Source organism: Tenrec ecaudatus, chromosome 14 (assembly GCF_050624435.1).
Source record: "Tenrec ecaudatus isolate mTenEca1 chromosome 14, mTenEca1.hap1, whole genome shotgun sequence".
In the NCBI taxonomy this organism is placed as follows: domain Eukaryota; kingdom Metazoa; phylum Chordata; class Mammalia; order Afrosoricida; family Tenrecidae; genus Tenrec; species Tenrec ecaudatus.
Window position 1 is genome coordinate 101,276,975 of NC_134543.1, and position 12,500 is coordinate 101,289,474.

Genomic DNA, 12,500 nt, shown 5'->3' on the forward strand with positions numbered 1-12,500 from the left:
ATCGGAAGCCATCCAGAGATTCTGCAAGTGTATGAGTGCATGTGTGTGTGTGTGTTTAAAAAGGACATGAAATCAGACGCCTTCCAGAGATTCTGCAATGGTTTTCTGTGTGTGTGTGTGTGTGTGTGTGTCTGTGTGTGTGTGTAAAAATACATGAAATCAGGTGCCCTGCAGAGATTCTGCAAGGGTGCGTGTATGCGTGAGTGTGTGCATGTGTGTGTGTGGAAAAAGGACAGGAAACAAGAAGCCTTTTACAGATTCTGCAAGAGTGTGTGTGTTTGTGCTTGTAAAAAGGACATTAATTCAGAAACCCTGGAGATTCTGCAACCATGTGTGTGTATATGTGTATGTGTGTGTGTGTGTGTGTGTAAAAAGGACACGAAGACAGAAGACCTCTAGGGATTCTGCCATGTTGTGTGTGTGTTTTTTAAAAAGGACACGAAGTCAGGAGCTCTCCAGAGATTCAGCATGGGTCTGAGTGTGTGTGTGTGTGTGTGTAAAAAGGACATGTAGTCAGAAGCCCTACAGAGTTTCTGCAAGTGAATGAGTGTGAGTTTGTGTGTGTGTGTGTGTGTGTAAAAAGGACACGAAGTCAGACGACCTCCAGAGATTGTGCAAGGGTGTGTGTGTGTGGGTGTGAGTGTGTGAAAAGGAAAGGAAATCAGAAGCCCTACAGATATTCTTCAAAGTTTGTGTGTGTGTGAGTGTCTAAAAAGGACACAAAATCAGAAGCCCTCCAGAGATTCTGCAAGTGTCTGTGTGTGTAAAATGGATACAAAGTGAGAATACCTCCAGAGATTCTGCAAGGGTGTGTGCATGTCTGTGTGTGAGTGTGTAAAATGGAAACGAAGTCAGAAGGCCTCCAGAGATTCTGCCAGGGTGTATTTGTGTGTGTAAAAACGACAGGAACTCAGAATCCCTCCAGAGATTCTTCAAGTTTGAGTGTGTGTGTGTGTGTGTGTGTACAAAAAGGACACAAAGTCAGAAGACCTGCAGATATTCTGCAAGAGTGTGAGTGTTTGTGTGTGCGTCTAAAAAGGACACGGAATCAGAAGCCCTCCAGAGATTCTGCAAGTGTATGAGTGCGTGTGTGTGTGTGTTTAAAAAGGACATGAAATCAGACGCCCTGCAGAGATTCTGCAAGGGTGCGTGTATGAGTGTGTGTGTGCATGTGTGCGTGTGGAAAAAGGACAGGAAACCAGAAGCCTTTTACAGATTCTGCAAGAGTGTGTGTGTTTGTGCTTGTAAAAAGGACATTAATTCAGAAACACTCCAGAGATTCTGCAACCGTGTATGTGTGTGTATGTGTGTGTGTAAAAAGGACACGTAGAAAGAAGACCTGTAGGGATTCTGCCATGGTGTGTGTGTGTTTTTTTAAAAAGGACACGAAGTCAGGAGCTTTCTAGAGATTCTGCAAGGGTCTGGGTGTGTGTGTGTGTGTGTGTGTGTGTGTGTAAAAAGGACATTTAGTCAGAAGCCCTACAGAGTTTCTGCAAGTGAATGAGTGTGAGTTTGTGTGTGTGTGTGTGTAAAAAGGACACGGAGTCAGAACATCTCCAAATTGTGCAAGGGTTTGTGTGTGTGTGTGTGAGTTTGTAAAAAGGACATGAAGTCAGAAGGCCTGTAGTGATTCTGCCATGGTGTGTGTGTATTTTTGCAAAAAGGGCACGAAGTCAGAAGCTCTCTAGAGATTTTGCAAGGGTCTGAGTGTGAGTGTGTGTGTAAAAATGACATGTAGTCAGAAGCCCTACAGAATTTCTTCAAGTGTATGAGTGTGAGTTTGTGTGTGTGTAAAAAGGACCCGGAGTCAGAAAACCTCCAGAGATTGTTCAAGGGTGTGTGTGTGTGTGTGAGTGTGTAAAAAGGAGAGGAAGTCCGAAGCCCTACAGATATTCCTCAAAGTTTGTGTGTGCGTGAGTGTCTAAAAAGGACACAAAATCAGAAACCCTCCAGAGATTCTGCAAGTGTCTGTGTGTGTAAAAAGGACACAAAGTGAGAATACCTCCAGAGATTCTGCAAGGGTGTGTGCATGTGTGCAGGTGTGTTTGTGAGTGTGTAAAATGGAAACGAAGTCAGAAGCCCTCCAGAGATTCTGTAGGTGTATGAGTGTGTGTGTGTGTGTGTGTTTAAAAAGGACATGAATCAGACGCCCTTCAGAGATTCTGCAAGGGTGTGTGCATGTGTGCATGTGTGTTTGTGTGTGAGTGTGTAAAATGGAAACGAATCAGAAGGCCTCCAGAGATTCTGCCAGGGTGTATTTGTGTGTGTAAAAAGGACAGGAACTCAGAATCCCTCCAGTGATTCTTCAAGTGTCAGTGTGTGTCTGTGTGTATAAAAAGGACACAAAGTCAGAAGACCTGCAGATATTCTGCAAGAGTGTGAGTGTTTGTGTGTGTGTGTAAAAAGGACACGGAATCAGAAGCCCTCCAGAGATTCTGTAAGTGTATGAGTGTGTGTGTGTGTGTTTAAAAAGGACATGAATCAGACGCCCTTCAGAGATTCTGCAAGGGTGCGTTTATGTGTGTGTGTGTTTGCTTGTAAATAGACATTAATTCAGAAACCATCCAGAGATTCTGCAACGGTGTTTCTGTATGTGTGTGTGTGTGTGTGTGTGTGTGTGTGTAAAAAGGACACGAAGTCAGAAGCTCTCTAGAGATTCTACCATGGTGTGTGTGTGTGTTTGTATAAAAAGTACATGAATTTCGAAGCCCACTAGGGACTCTGCAAGAGTCCCTATGTGTGAGTGTGTGTGTGTGTAAAAAGGCCATGAAGTCAGAAGCCCTCCAGAAATTCTGCAAGGGTATGAGTGTGAGTGTGTGTGTGTGTGTATGAAAAGGACACGGTGTCAGAAGCCCTCAAGAGATTCTGGAAGGTTGTGTGTGAGTGTGAGTGAAAAGGAGAAGAAGTCAGAAGACCTCCGGGGATTCTGCACGGGTGTGAGTGTTTTTGTGTGTGTGACTAAAAAGGACACGAAGTCAGAAGCCCTCTAGAGTTTCTGCAGTGGTATGAGAGTGAGTGTGTGTTTGTGTGTGTGTAAAAAGTAAACGAAGTCAGTTGCCCTCCAGAGATACTGCAATGGTTTTCTGTGTGTGTGTGTAAAAAGGACACGACATAAGAAGCCTTTCAGAGATTGTACAAGGGCATGAGTGTGGGTTTGCGTGTGTGAGTGTGTAAAACGGACAAAGTCAGAAGCCCTCCAGAGATTCTGGAATGGTTTTCTGTGTGTGTATGTGTGTTTAAAAAAGACATGATGTCAGAAGACCTCTAGGGATTCTGCCATGGTGTGTGTGTGTTTTTGTAAAAAGGACACTAAGTCAGAAGCTCTCTAGAGATTCTGCAAGGGTCTGAGTGTGAGTGTGTGTGTAAAAAGGACATGTATTCAGAAGCCCTACAGAGTTTCTGCAAGTGAATGAGTGTGAGTTTGTGTGTGTGTAAAAAGGACACGGAGTCAGAAGACCTCCAGAGATTGTGCAAGGGTGTGTGTGTGTGTGTAAAAAGTAAAGGAAGTCCGAAGCCCTACAGATATTTTTCAAAGTTTGTGTGTGTGTGAGTGTCTAAAAAGGACACAAAATCAGAAGCCCTCCAGAGATTCTGCAAGTGTCTGTGTGTGTAAAAAGGACACAAAGTGAGAATACCTCCAGAGATTCTGCAAGGGTGTGTGCATGTGTGCATGTGTGTTTGTGAGTGTGTAAAATGGAAACGAAGTCAGAAGGCCTCCAGAGACGCTGCCAGGGTGTATTTGTGTGTGTAAAAACGACAGGAACTCAGAATCCCTCCAGAGATTCTTCAAGTGTGAGTGTGTCTGTGTGTATAAAAAGGACACAAAGTCAGAAGACCTGCAGATATTCTGCAAGAGTGTGAGTGTTTGTGTGTGTGTGTAAAAAGGACACGGAATCAGAAGCCCTCCAGAGATTCTGTAAGTGTATGAGTGTGTGTGTGTGTGTGTTTAAAAAAGACATAAATCAGACTCCCTTCAGAGATTCTGCAAGGGTGCGTGTATGTGTGTGTGTGTGTGTGTGTGTGTTTGCTTGACAAAAGACATTAATTCAGAAACCATCCAGAGATTCTGCAACGGTGTTTCTGTATGTGTGTTTGTGTGTGTGTGTGTGTGTGTAAAAAGGACACGAAGTCAGAAGCTCTCTAGAGATTCTACCATGGTGTGTGTGTGTGTGTTTGTATAAAAAGTACATGAATTTCGAAGCCCACTAGGGACTCTGCAAGAGTCCCTATGTGTGAGTGTGTGTGTGTGTAAAAAGGCCATGAAGTCAGAAGCCCTCCAGAAATTCTGCAAGGGTATGAGTGTGAATGTGTGTGTGTGTGTGTGTGTGTATGAAAAGGACACGGTGTCAGAAGCCCTCAAGAGATTCTGGAAGTTTGTGTGTGAGTGTGAGTGAAAAGGACAAGAAGTCAGAAGGCCTCCGGGGATTCTGCACGACTGTGAGTGTTTTTGTGTGTGTGACTAAAAAGGACACGAAGTCAGAAGCCCTCTAGAGTTTCTGCAGGGGTATGAGAGTGAGTGTGTGTTTGTGTGTGTGTAAAAAGTAAACGAAGTCAGTTGCCCTCCAGAGATACTGCAATGGTTTTCTGTGTGTGTGTGTAAAAAGGACACGACATAAGAAGCCTTTCAGAGATTGTACAAGGGCATGAGTGTGGGTTTGCGTGTGTGAGTGTGTAAAACGGACAAAGTCAGAAGCCCTCCAGAGATTCTGGAATGGTTTTCTGTGTGTGTATGTGTGTTTAAAAAAGACATGATGTCAGAAGACCTCTAGGGATTCTGCCATGGTGTGTGTGTGTGTTTTTGTAAAAAGGACACGAAGTCAGAAGCTCTCTAGAGATTCTGCAAGGGTCTGAGTGTGGGTGTGTGTGTAAAAAGGACATGTATTCAGAAGCCCTACAGAGTTTCTGCAAGTGAATGAGTGTGAGTTTGTGTGTGTGTAAAAAGGACACGGAGTCAGAAGACCTCCAGAGATTGTGCAAGGGTGTGTGTGTGTGTGTAAAAAGCAAAGGAAGTCCGAAGCCCTACAGATATTTTTCAAAGTTTGTGTGTGTGTGAGTGTCTAAAAAGGACACAAAATCAGAAGCCCTCCAGAGATTCTGCAAGTATCTGTGTGTGTAAAAAGGACACAAAGTGAGAATACCTCCGGAGATTCTGCCAGGGTCTGTGCATGTGTATGTGTGTGTGTGTGTGTGTGTGTGAATGTGTAAAATTGAAATGAAATCAGAAGGCCTCCAGAGATTCTGCCAGTGTGCATATTTGTGTGTGTAAAAAGGACAGGAACTCAGAATCCCTCTAGAGATTCTTCACGTGTGAGTGTGTGTGTGTATAAAAAGGACACAAAGTCAGAAGACCTGCAGATATTTGCAAGAGTGTGAGTGTTTGTAAAAAGGACAGTGAATCAGAAGCCCTCCAGAGATGTTGCAAGTGTATGAGTGCATGTGTGTGTGTGTGTGTGTGTTTAAAAAGGACATGAAATCAGACGCCTTCCAGAGATTCTGCAATGGCTTTCTGTGTGTGTGTGTGTGTGTGTGTGTGTGTCTGTGTGTGTGTGTAAAAAGACATGAAATCAGGTGCCCTGCAGAGATTCTGCAAGGGTGCGTGTATGTGTGTGTGTGTGTGTGCATGTGTGCGTGTGGAAAAAGGACAGGAAACCAGATGACTTTTACAGATTCTGCAAGAGTGTGTGTGTGTTTGTGCTTGTAAAAAGACATTAATTAAGAAACCCTCCAGAGATTCTGCAACCGTGTGTGTATATGTGTGTGTGTGTGTGTGTGTAAAAAGGACATGAAATCAGACGCCTTCCAGAGATTCTGCAATGGTTTTCTGTGTGTGTGTGTCTGTGTGTGTGTGTAAAAAGACATGAAATCAGGCGCCCTGCAGAGATCCTGCAAGGGTGCGTGTATGTGTGTGTGTGTGCATGTGTGCGTGTGGAAAAAGGACAGGAAACCAGAAGCCTTTTACAGATTCTGTAAGAGTGTGTGTGTTTGTGCTTGTAAAAAGGACATTAATTCAGAAACCCTCCAGAGATTCTGCAACCGTGTGTGTGTATATGTGTGTATGTGTGTGTGTAAAAAGGACATGAAGACAGAAGACCTGTAGGGATTCTGCCATGGTGTGTGTGTGTGTGTTTTTTAAAAAGGACACGAAGTCAGGAGCTCGCTAGAGATTCTGCAAGGGTCTGGGTGTGTGTGTGTGTGTGTGTAAAAAGGACATTTAGTCAGAAGCCCTACAGAGTATCTGCAAGTGAATGAGTGTGAGTTTGTGTGTGTGTCTGTGTGTGTGTGTGTTAAAAGGACACGGAGTCAGAAGATCTCCAGAGATTGTTCAAGGGAGTGTGTGTGTGTGAGTGTGTATAAAGGACATGAAGTCAGAAGGCCTGTAGTGATTTTGCCATTGTGTGTGTGTTTTTGTAAAAAGGACACGAAGTCAGAAGCTCTCTAGAGATTTTGCAAGGGTCTGAGTGTGAGTGTGTGTGTAAAAAGGACATGTAGTCAGAAGACCTACAGAGTTTCTGCAAGTGTATGAGTGTGAGTTTGTGTGTGTGTAAAAAGGACACGGAGTCAGGAGACCTCCAGAGATTGTGCAAGGGTGTGTGTGTGTGTGTGTGTAAAAAGGAAGGGAAGTCCGAAGCCCTACAAATATTCCTCAAAGTTTGTGTGTGCGTGAGTGTTTAAAAAGGACACAAAATCAGAAGCCCTCCAGAGATTCTGCAAGTGTCTGTGGGTGTAAAAAGGACACAAAGTGGAATACCTCCAGATATTCTGCAAGGGTGTGTGCATGTGTGCATGTGTGTGTGTGAATGTGTAAAATGGAAACGAAGTCAGAAGACTTCCAGAGATTCTGCCAGGGTGTATTTGTGTGTGTAAAAAGGACAGGAACTCAGAATCCCTCTAGAGATTCTTCACGTGTGTGTGTGTGTGTATTAAAAGGACACAAAGTCAGAAGACCTGCAGATATTCTGCAAGAGTGTGAGTGTTTGCAAAAAGGACACGGAATCGGAAGCCATCCAGAGATTCTGCAAGTGTATGAGTGCATGTGTGTGTGTGTGTGTTTAAAAAGGACATGAAATCAGACGCCTTCCAGAGATTCTGCAATGGTTTTCTGTGTGTGTCTGTGTGTGTGTCTGTGTGTGTGTGTAAAAATACATGAAATCAGGTGCCCTGCAGAGATTCTGCAAGGGTGCGTGTATGTGTGTGTGTGTGCATGTGTGCGTGTGGAAAAAGGACAGGAAACAAGAAGCCTTTTACAGATTCTGCAAGAGTGTGTGTGTGTGTGTGTTTGTGCTTGTAAAAAGGACATTAATTCAGAAACCCTGGAGATTCTGCAACCATGTGTGTGTATATGTGTATGTGTGTGTGTGTGTGTGTGTGTAAAAAGGACACGAAGACAGAAGACCTCTAGGGATTCTGCCATGTTGTGTGTGTGTTTTTTAAAAAGGACACGAAGTCAGGAGCTCTCCAGAGATTCAGCATGGGTCTGAGTGTGTGTGTGTGTGTGTGTAAAAAGGACATGTAGTCAGAAGCCCTACAGAGTTTCTGCAAGTGAATGAGTGTGAGTTTGTGTGTGTGTGTGTGTGTAAAAAGGACACGAAGTCAGACGACCTCCAGAGATTGTGCAAGGGTGTGTGTGTGTGGGTGTGAGTGTGTGAAAAGGAAAGGAAATCAGAAGCCCTACAGATATTCTTCAAAGTTTGTGTGTGTGTGAGTGTCTAAAAAGGACACAAAATCAGAAGCCCTCCAGAGATTCTGCAAGTGTCTGTATGTGTAAAATGGATACAAAGTGAGAATACCTCCAGAGATTCTGCAAGGGTGTGTGCATGTCTGTGTGTGAGTGTGTAAAATGGAAACGAAGTCAGAAGGCCTCCAGAGATTCTGCCAGGGTGTATTTGTGTGTGTAAAAACGACAGGAACTCAGAATCCCTCCAGAGATTCTTCAAGTTTGAGTGTGTGTGTGTGTGTGTGTACAAAAAGGACACAAAGTCCGAAGACCTGCAGATATTCTGCAAGAGTGTGAGTGTTTGTGTGTGCGTCTAAAAAGGACACGGAATCAGAAGCCCTCCAGAGATTCTGCAAGTGTATGAGTGCGTGTGTGTGTGTGTTTAAAAAGGACATGAAATCAGACGCCCTGCAGAGATTCTGCAAGGGTGCGTGTATGAGTGTGTGTGTGCATGTGTGCGTGTGGAAAAAGGACAGGAAACCAGAAGCCTTTTACAGATTCTGCAAGAGTGTGTGTGTTTGTGCTTGTAAAAAGGACATTAATTCAGAAACACTCCAGAGACTCTGCAACCGTGTCTGTGTATATGTGTATGTGTGTGTATGTGTGTGTGTAAAAAGGACACGTAGAAAGAAGACCTGTAGGGATTCTGCCATGGTGTGTGTGTGTTTTTTTAAAAAGGACACGAAGTCAGGAGCTTTCTAGATATTCTGCAAGGGTCTGGGTGTGTGTGTGTGTGTGTGTGTGTGTAAAAAGGACATTTAGTCAGAAGCCCTACAGAGTTTCTGCAAGTGAATGAGTGTGAGTTTGTGTGTGTGTGTGTGTGTGTGTGTAAAAAGGACACGGAGTCAGAACATCTCCAGAGATTGTGCAAGGGTGTGTGTATGTGTGAGTTTGTAAAAAGGACATGAAGTCAGAAGGCCTGTAGTGATTCTGCCATGGTGTGTGTGTATTTTTGCAAAAAGGGCACGAAGTCAGAAGCTCTCTAGAGATTTTGCAAGGGTCTGAGTGTGAGTGTGTGTGTAAAAATGACATGTAGACAGAAGCCCTACAGAATTTCTTCAAGTGTATGAGTGTGAGTTTGTGTGTGTGTAAAAAGGACACGGAGTCAGAAAACCTCCACAGATTGTTCAAGGGTGTGTGTGTGTGTGAGTGTGTAAAAAGGAGAGGAAGTTCGAAGCCCTACAGATATTCCTCAAAGTTTGTGTGTGCGTGAGTGTCTAAAAAGGACACAAAATCAGAAACCCTCCAGAGATTCTGCAAGTGTCTGTGTGTGTAAAAAGGACACAAAGTGAGAATACCTCCAGAGATTCTGCAAGGGTGTGTGCATGTATGCATGTGTGTGTGTGTGTGTGTGAATGTGTAAATTTGAAACGAAGTCAGAAGGCCTCCAGAGATTCTGCCAGGGTGTATTTGTGTGTGTAAAAAGGACAGGAACACAGAATCCCTCTAGAGATTCTTCACGTGTCTGTGTATAAAAAGGACACAAAGTCAGAAGACCTGCAGATATTCTGCAAGAGTGTGAATGTTTGCAAAAAGGACACCGAATCTGAAGCCCTCCAGAGATTCTGCAAGTGTATGAGTGCATGTGTGTGTGTGTGTGTGTGTGTGTAAAAAGGACACGAAGTCAGACGACCTCCAGAGATTGTGCAAGGGTGTGTGTGTGTGTGTGAGTGTGTGAAAAGGAAAGTAAATCAGAAGCCCTACAGATATTCTTCAAAGTTTGTGTGTGTGTGAGTATCTAAAAATTACACAAAATCAGAAGCCCTCCAGAGATTCTGCAAGTGTCTGTGTGTGTAAAAAGGATACAAAGTGAGAATACCTCCAGAGATTCTGCAAGGGTGTGTGCGTGTGTGCATGTGTGTGTGTGAGTGTGTAAAATGGAAACGAAGTCAGAAGGCCTCCAGAGATTCTGCCAGGGTGTATTTGTGTGTGTAAAAACGACAGGAACTCAGAATCCCTCCAGAGATTCTTCAAGATTGAGTGTGTGTGTGTGTGTGTATAAAAAGTACACAAAATCAGAAGCCCCCCAGAGATTCTGCAAGTGTCTGTGTGTGTAAAACGGACACAAAGTGAGAATACCTCCAGAGATTCTGCAAGGGTGTGTGCATGTGTGCATGTGTTTTTTGTGTGTGAGTGTGTAAAATGGAAACGAATCAGAAGGCCTCCAGAGATTCTGCCAGGGTGTACTTGTGTGTGTAAAAAGGAGAGGAACTCAGAATCCCTCCAGAGATTCTTCAAGTGTGAGTGTGTGTCTGTGTGTATAAAAAGGACACAAAGTCAGAAGACCTGCAGATATTCTGCAAGAGTGTGAGTGTTTGTGTGTGTGTGTAAAAAGGACACGGAATCAGAAGCCCTTCAGAGATTCTGTAAGTGTATGAGTGTGTGTGTGTGTGTTTAAAAAGGACATGAATCAGACGCCCTTCAGAGATTCTGCAAGGGTGCGTGTATGTGTGTGTGTGTGTGTGTGTGTGTGTTTGCTTGTAAAAAGACATTAATTCAGAAACCATCCAGAGATTCTGCAACGGTGTTTCTGTATGTGTGTGTGTGTGTGTGTGTGTATGCAAAGGACACGGTGTCAGAAGCCCTCAAGAGATTCTGGAAGGTTGTGTGTGAGTGTGAGTGAAAAGGACAAGAAGTCAGAAGGCCTCCGGGGATTCTGCACGGGTGTGAGTGTTTGTGTGTGTGACTAAAAAGGACACGAAGTCAGAAGCCCTCTAGAGTTTCTGCAGGGGTATGAGAGTGAGTGTGTGTTTGTGTGTGTGTAAAAAGTAAACGAAGTCAGTTGCCCTCCAGAGATACTGCAATGGTTTTCTGTGTGTGTGTGTAAAAAGGACACGACATAAGAAGCCTTTCAGAGATTGTACAAGGGCATGAGTGTGGGTTTGCGTGTGTGAGTGTGTAAAACGGACAAAGTCAGAAGCCCTCCAGAGATTCTGGAATGGTTTTCTGTGTGTGTATGTGTGTTTAAAAAAGACATGATGTCAGAAGACCTCTAGGGATTCTGCCATGGTGTGTGTGTGTTTTTGTAAAAAGGACACGAAGTGAGAAGCTCTCTAGAGATTCTGCAAGGGTCTGAGTGTGAGTGTGTGTGTAAAAAGGACATGTATTCAGAAGCCCTACAGAGTTTCTGCAAGTGAATGAGTGTGAGTTTGTGTGTGTGTAAAAAGGACACGGAGTCAGAAGACCTCCAGAGATTGTGCAAGGGTGTGTGTGTGTGTGTAAAAAGTAAAGGAAGTCCGAAGCCCTACAGATATTTTTCAAAGTTTGTGTGTGTGTGAGTGTCTAAAAAGGACACAAAATCAGAAGCCCTCCAGAGATTCTGCAAGTGTCTCTGTGTGTAAAAAGGACACAAAGTGAGAATACCTCCAGAGATTCTGCAAGGGTGTGTGCATGTGTGCAGGTGTGTTTGTGAGTGTGTAAAATGGAAACGAAGTCAGAAGGCCTCCAGAGACGCTGCCAGGGTGTATTTGTGTGTGTAAAAACGACAGGAACTCAGAATCCCTCCAGAGATTCTTCAAGTGTGAGTGTGTCTGTGTGTATAAAAAGGACACAAAGTCAGAAGACCTGCAGATATTCTGCAAGAGTGTGAGTGTTTGTGTGTGTGTGTAAAAAGGACACGGAATCAGAAGCCCTCCAGAGATTCTGTAAGTGTATGAGTGTGTGTGTGTGTGTTTAAAAAAGACATAAATCAGACTCCCTTCAGAGATTCTGCAAGGGTGCGTGTATGTGTGTGTGTGTGTGTGTGTTTGCTTGTCAAAAGACATTAATTCAGAAACCATCCAGAGATTCTGCAACGGTGTTTCTGTATGTGTGTTTGTGTGTGTGTGTGTGTGTGTGTAAAAAGGACACGAAGTCAGAAGCTCTCTAGAGATTCTACCATGGTGTGTGTGTGTGTTTGTATAAAAAGTACATGAATTTCGAAGCCCACTAGGGACTCTGCAAGAGTCCCTATGTGTGAGTGTGTGTGTGTGTGTAAAAAGGCCATGAAGTCAGAAGCCCTCCAGAAATTCTGCAAGGGTATGAGTGTGAGTGTGTGTGTGTGTGTGTGTGTGTGTATGAGAAGGACACGGTGTCAGAAGCCCTCAAGAGATTCTGGAAGGTTGTGTGTGAGTGTGAGTGCAAAGGACAAGAAATCAGAAGGCCTCCGGGGATTCTGCACGGGTGTGAGTGTTTTTGCGTGTGTGACTAAAAAGGACACGAAGTCAGAAGCCCTCTAGAGTTTCTGCAGGGGTATGAGAGTGAGTGTGTGTTTGTGTGTGTGTAAAAAGTAAACGAAGTCAGTTGCCCTCCAGAGATACTGCAATGGTTTTCTGTGTGTGTGTGTAAAAAGGACACGACATAAGAAGCCTTTCAGAGATTGTACAAGGGCATGAGTGTGGGTTTGCGTGTGTGAGTGTGTAAAACGGACAAAGTCAGAAGCACTCCAGAGATTCTGGAATGGTTTTCTGTGTGTGTATGTGTGTTTAAAAAAGACATGATGTCAGAAGACCTCTAGGGATTCTGCCATGGTGTGTGTGTGTTTTTGTAAAAAGGACACGAAGTCAGAAGCTCTCTAGAGATTCTGCAAGGGTCTGAGTGTGAGTGTGTGTGTAAAAAGGACATGTATTCAGAAGCCCTACAGAGTTTCTGCAAGTGAATGAGTGTGAGTTTGTGTGTGTGTAAAAAGGACACGGAGTCAGAAGACCTCCAGAGATTGTGCAAGGGTGTGTGTGTGTGTGTAAAAAGTAAAGGAAGTCCGAAGCCCTACAGATATTTTTCAAAGTTTGTGTGTGTGTGAGTGTCTAAA